Source organism: Miscanthus floridulus, chromosome 5, assembly GCF_019320115.1.
Source record: "Miscanthus floridulus cultivar M001 chromosome 5, ASM1932011v1, whole genome shotgun sequence".
NCBI classification, from domain to species: Eukaryota; Viridiplantae; Streptophyta; class Magnoliopsida; order Poales; family Poaceae; genus Miscanthus; species Miscanthus floridulus.
The window spans coordinates 103,890,973-103,897,838 of NC_089584.1; positions in this window are offsets into that span (position 1 = coordinate 103,890,973).

A 6,866-nucleotide genomic window follows, 5' to 3' on the forward strand; every position below is an offset into this window, starting at 1 on the left:
GTATCCTTCCTAGGCACTACTTGACCTTCCAAACTAACATCTTCCTCCTCCCGAGTAGTAGTGCCGAAGTCACATCTCATATACTCAGTTTTAGTTCTACTAAGTCTAAAACCTTTGGACTCCAAAGTCTCCTGCCATAACTCCAATTTCTGATTCACTCCTGTCCGGTTAAAAATCTACAAACCAACTAGAGCAATTTGATAAGTTTCCTCCAATCTCTTCCACACCTCATTAGCTCTCTCACAATCCTTGATTTGCTCAAACACCTTGGAATCAATGGCATTGTATATGGTGTTGAGAACCATTGTATTGCATTGCTTGTTGGTCTTGTCTTGGTTGGTGAGATTGTCGGGCTCAATGATAGCATAGTCACTCTTGTTCACATCCCATACTTGATCATTGATTGAACCAAGATACATCCTCATCTTTCTCTTCCAATAATCATAGCATGTGCCATCAAAGAATGGTGGTTTGCCCCCACATGGTTGAACACAACTTCAGCCATAATTTTACACCAAGGTTGTTAAGCCTTCAATCAAATGGTGACCATGGCTCTGATACCACTTGTAAGGTCCTAATATGGCTAGAGGGGGGGGGTGAATAGCCTATTAAAAATCTACAAACCAACTAGAGCAATTTGATTAGTATGACAAATAGCGAAAAACAAACTTGCTCTAGCTCTACAAGGGTTGCAAGCCACCTATCCAACAATTCTAGTTACTATGATCACTAGACACACAATTTACTAAGTCACTACTCACTAAGAGCTCTCACACTTGCTACACTAAAGAGCTCCACTAGATGAACTTAAGCTACAAAGCAAGCTCTCAATTATAGCTACACTAAAGAGCTTACTACAACTAGTTTGCGGGTATGTAAATGAGTAAGTAAGGTGATTATACCACCATGTAGAGGAGTGAACCAATAACAAGATGAATACTAAATCAATCACCTGGAGAATACCAATGGGCAAGAGATAACCAATTTTTCTCCCAAGGTTCACGTGCTTGCCGGCACGCTAGTCCCCAGTTGTGTCGACCAACACTTGGTGGTTCAGTGGCTAAGAGGTGTTGCACGAACCTCGTCCACACAATTGGACACCGACAAGAACCTACCCACAAGTGAGGTAACTCAATGACACTGAGCACTCCACTAGAGTTACCTTTCGGCGCTCCACCGGGGAAGGCACAAGACCCCTCACAATCACCACTGATCAGAGCCAGAGACAATCACCGACCTCCACTCGATGATCCTTCGCTGCTCCAAGCCATCTAGGTGGCGGCAACCACCAAGAGTAACAAGTGAATCCCACAGTGAAACACGAACACCAAGTGCCTCTAGATGCAATCACTCAAGCAATGCACTTGGATTCTCTCTCAATCTCACAAAGATGATGAATCAACAATGTAGATGAGTGGGAGGGCTTTGGCTAAGCTCACAATTTTTTGTAGGTCAATGCAAATGGCCAAGAGAGTGAGCTAGAGCTGGCCAAATGGTCTTTATAGACACCCCAAACAATAGAGCCATTGGCTCAATTATTGGGATGATTGCAGGACGACCGGACGTGTAGGTCGTGTGCACTGGATGTGTCTGGTGTGGTGACTGGACACATCCGGTCACTGCGTCCGATCATAGCCTGACTACCATGTGTCCCTTTCAAATTGTTTTGCCATTCGTGCCTAACAGCTATCTCTGCGTGATCGGATGCGCTATTAGAAAATGACAGGACGCGGGAGACGCAACGTCCGGTCGAGTCCAGAGAGCTCCTAGAGCTGCTCTAGGTCGACCGGATGCGTTTGGTCACACCTGACCGGATGCTCCCAGTGTCCGATCAATTATAGCGCTGAAAACTCGAGTCATGCTGGTTCACACCAGACGCGTCCGATCGAGTCTAGAGAGCTCCCAGAGCTGCTCAACTGCGACCAGTCCTCTCTAGACCAATACCCGCGCCACACTTCACCTCGATCGGACGCTAAACAGTGATTGTTCAGCGTCCAATCATTGCTATGACCTAGAGTCCGGTCACCTCGTCAACTCTGCCGTGCCTGGCCAGAATACCAGACGCGTCCGGTATGGATATCGGACACGTCCGGTCCTCACATCGGACGCTCGATCACCCCGTGGCTAGCACATTCAACTCCTTTTCAACTCTATCTTCTTTACCCTTGCTCAAATGTGCCAACCACCAAGTGTATCACCTTGTGCACATGTGTTAGCATATTTTCACAAATGTTTTCAAGGGTGTTAGCACTCCCTAGATCCTAAATGCATATGCAATGAGTTAGAGCATCTAGTGGCACTTTGATAACCGCATTTCAATACGTTTCACCCTCTTAATAGTACGACTATCGATCCTAAATATGATCACACTCACTAAGTGTCTCGATCACCAAAACGAAAAAGCTCCTATCAAGTTTCACCTTTGCCTTGAGCTTTTTGTTTTTCTTTCTTCTTTTCCAAGTCCAAGCATTTTATCATCACCATGCCATCACCATCATCATGTCATGATCTTCATTTGCTTATCACTTGGAGTAGTGCTACCTATCTCATAATTACTTTGATAAACTAGGTTAGCACTTAGGGTTTCATCAATTTGCCAAAACCAAACTAGAGCTTTCAATCTCCCCCTTTTTGGTAATTGATGACAACCCTTTCATCAAAGATATGAATTGAAATTCATATGAATCCATGTTGCTTGCCCAAGCATATTTAGCCATGTGTAAAAGGATATGGACAAGTTTCATGAATCCCAAATGGTAGCAATTGCTCCCCCTACATATGTGCTAAGAGTTTGGATTGTAGCTTGCACATATGCTTAGATAGGAAATATAGGAGACAATGTCTACCAAATGATGCTAAGGTATAAGAGATGGACCTTTGAAGCGTGATACCAATCGAAGTGCACCAATATACCATCCTTAGCACCATTAGTAACTAGACATACACAAAAACTAGAATACCCCATGAGATCAATATTAGAAGCAAGGGTCTAGTTTCCATAAAATGAACATAAGTCTAGTTACTTAACCTATGCATGCTAGTTTTTCATTTCATCATTCAAACCTACAACTAGCATACACCACACAAGCATGGATATTGAAATTTAAAACTTGTGCCATGCAAGCAAATATATGAAATGCACATTCAAATGCAACATACAAGTTTATGAGCTTGCTCCTCCTACTTGTGTACAATTTTGATTGATCCCCTTACAATGTCATTTCATTTGTTTGCTCCCTCTATCTTACTATCTTTGTGAATTTCTCTCCCCCTTTGTCAACAATTAGCACAAAAGGTGAGCTCAAATTTTAGATAGGTTGGGGTGAAACCATGTGAAGTGAGGATCATTTTCCCAATTTGGTTCAATCTAGATCACTTGCAAAAGATATTTAACTCGGTTTGATCCAAGGGCAAGCTTCTTCACACCTCCAAAAGAGGGTTATCATGCACCATGTTGAGTTAAACACTTAGTAGCTCATTTTCTAGATTAAGCACTAGGTTTACAAGCCCACAAACATGTCATATGCTACCACTAGATCATTTCAAGCATACAAGCAATAGTGGTACCATACAAGCATCAAATTCATTTGATTTTCATGAATGAGCCTAAGACATGATAGGAATGACTAGATGCACTAAATAAGTCCTTAGCAATGGATGAATGACATGTCAATCAACTTTACCTTGCTTTGCTCGAAGGAGAGGCATGTCATATAAGTGGGGGGTGCATCAACACATATTTGAGAAATCCAATATGTTCAACTCATTCCTTAGCTTGCAAAACTTTTCTCATCTAATGGCTTGGTGAATATATTGGCTAGTTGATCTTCGGTGCCCACACTCTCAATGCAAATGTCCCCTTTTTGTTGGTGATCTCTTATGAAATGGTGGCGGACATCAATGTGCTTTGTTCTTGCATGTTGAACCGGGTTGTTGGTTAACTTGATTGCACTCTCATTGTCACATAGCAATGACACTTTCTTGAACTTGATTCCAAAGTCACTCAAAGTAGCCTTCATCCAAAGTAATTGAGCACAACAACTACCAGCCGAAATGTACTCCGCTTCGGCGGTTGAAAGTGCTACACTATTTTGCTTCTTTGATGACCAAGACACAAGTGATCTTCCCAATAGTTGACATGTGCCCGATGTGCTCTTTCTCTCAACTTTGCATCCCACATAATCGGAGTCCGAATATCCAATCAACTCAAATCTTGCTCCCTTGGGATACCACAATCCAACATTTTGTGTATGCTTCAAGTACCTCAATATTCTCTTTGTAGCCTTCAAATGACTTTCTCTTGGTGAGGCTTGAAATCTTGCACACATGCATACACTAAACATGACATCCGGCCTTGATGCGGTCACATAGAGTAGGCTTCCAATCATAGACCGATATAATTTTTGATCCATCATATTGCCTCTTGCATCACTATCCAAGATACCATTTGTCCCCATTGGTGTACTAATAGCTTTGCTATCACTCATGCCAAACTTCTTGATCATGTCCTTGATATACTTGCCTTGACTCATAAATGTACCATTCTTAATTGCTTGATTTGAAAACCAAGGAAGTAACTTAACTCTCCAATCATGGACATCTCAAACTCACTTGCCATCATCTTGCCAAACTCCTCACAAAAATCTTAGTTTGTTGACCCAAATATGATATCATCAACATAGATTTACAATACAAACAAGTCATTTCCAAGCTTCTTGGTGAAGAGAGTGGTGTCAACCTTTCCCATTTTGAATCCCTTAGAGAGTAGGAAATCTCTCAATCTCTCATACCATGCTCTTGGTGCTTGTTTCAATCCATACAAAGCCTTTCTTAACTTGTAAACATGGTTGGGTTTCTTTTCATCTTCAAAACTGGGAGGTTGCTCAACATACACAAGCTCATTGATGTACCCATTGAGAAATGCACTCTTCACATCCATTTGGTACAACTTGATGTTGTGGGCACAAGCATAGGCTAACAAGATCCTAATTGCTTCCAATCTTGCAACTAGGGGCATATGTTTCTCTAAAGTCAAGACCTTCAACTTGAGTGTAACCTTGAGCCACTAATCTTGCTTTGTTCCTTATTACTATGCCATCTTGATCTTGCTTGTTTCTAAAGACCCTATTTGGTTCCAATCACATTGTGTCCCTTTGGTCTCTCTACTAATTCTCATACTTGATTTCTCGTGAAGTTATTCAATTCTTCATGCATAGCATTCACCCAATTAACATCCTTCAATGCTTCATCTATCTTCTTTGGTTCAATGGATGACACAAATGAGAAATGATCACAAAATGATGCCAATCTAGATCTTGTTTGTACACCTCTAGAAATATCACTAATTATAGAGTCCAAAGGATGATCTCTTGCGACATTGGTTGGTTGGAGCACTTGCATTTGATTGCTTGCATTTGATCGATCAGTTGGTTAAGATGATGAACTAGCCACTTGTTGTTGATCTTGCACTTTGTCAACACTAGCACTTGCTTGACTTTGATCTTGAGAACCACTAGCTTGTACATTTGAGTTAGAGAGCACTTGATTCTTGTCATCTTCAACATCAATCACCTCTCTAGGTCTTATATCACCAATGTCCATGTTCTTCATTGCATTGACTAATTGAGTGCCTCTCACATCATCTAGATTCTCATCTTCCTCTTGGAACCATTTGTTTCATCAAATTCACATCATGAACCTCCTCAAGAGTACCACTAGCCAAATTCCAAACTCTATATGCCTTGCTAGTAGTGGAGTAACCAAGCAAGAAACCTTCATCACATTTCTTTTCAAACTTGCTCAATCTAGTGCCTTTCTTCAATATGTAGCATTTACAACCAAAAACCCAAAAGTATGCTATGTTGGGCTTTCTTCCATTCAATAGCTCATAAGGTGTCTTCTCCATCATGGGGTGACAATAGAGTCGGTTGCTATAGTAGCAAGCCATGTTGATTGCTTCGGCCCAAAATGAATGACTCACATTGTACTCACTCAACATTGATCTTGCCATGTCAATGAGTGTTCTATTCTTCCTCTCAACAAGGCCATTTGATTGTGGAGTGTACTTGGCTCGAGAATTGATGTCTAATTCCAAACTCATCACATAAATCATCCACTCTTGTGTTCTTGAACTCACTTCCATTGTCACTTCTCACTTTCTTGATGGTTGTTTCAAACTCATTATGAATTCTCTTGATGAATGTCTTGAAGATTGCAAACACATCACTCTTGTCAACTAAGAAAGAACACCCATGTGTATCTAGTGAAATCATCCACAATCACAAATCCATATTTGTCTCCACCAATGCTAGTGTATGTGGTTGGTCCAAACAAGTCTATGTGCACCAACTCAAATGCCTTAGATGTGCTCATCATGCTCTTCTTAGGATGTGTGTTACCAACTTGCTTTCCGGCTTGACATGCACTACATAGCTTATCTTTCTCAAATGTGACATCTTTCAAGCCTCTAACTAAGTCATGCTTGATCAACTTGTTCAATTGTTTCATTCCAACATGACCAAGCCTTCTATGCCATAACCAACCCATGCTAGACTTAGTGAGCAAACATGTTGACAATTGAGCTTCTTTAGTATTGAAATCAACCAAGTATAGATTCTCATATCTAAATCCTTTGAATATCAAGTTAGAGCCATCTACACTTATGATATCTACATCATCCACACCAAATATGCACTTGAAACCAAGATCACACAATTAAGCTACCGACAATAGGTTGAAGTTCAAGCTCTCTACTAGTAGCACATTGGAAATGCTCAAGTCATTGGATATTGCAATCTTACCAAGCCCTTTGACCTTGCCTTTGCCATTGTCACCAAATGTGATACTATCAATCCCATTGCTCTTAT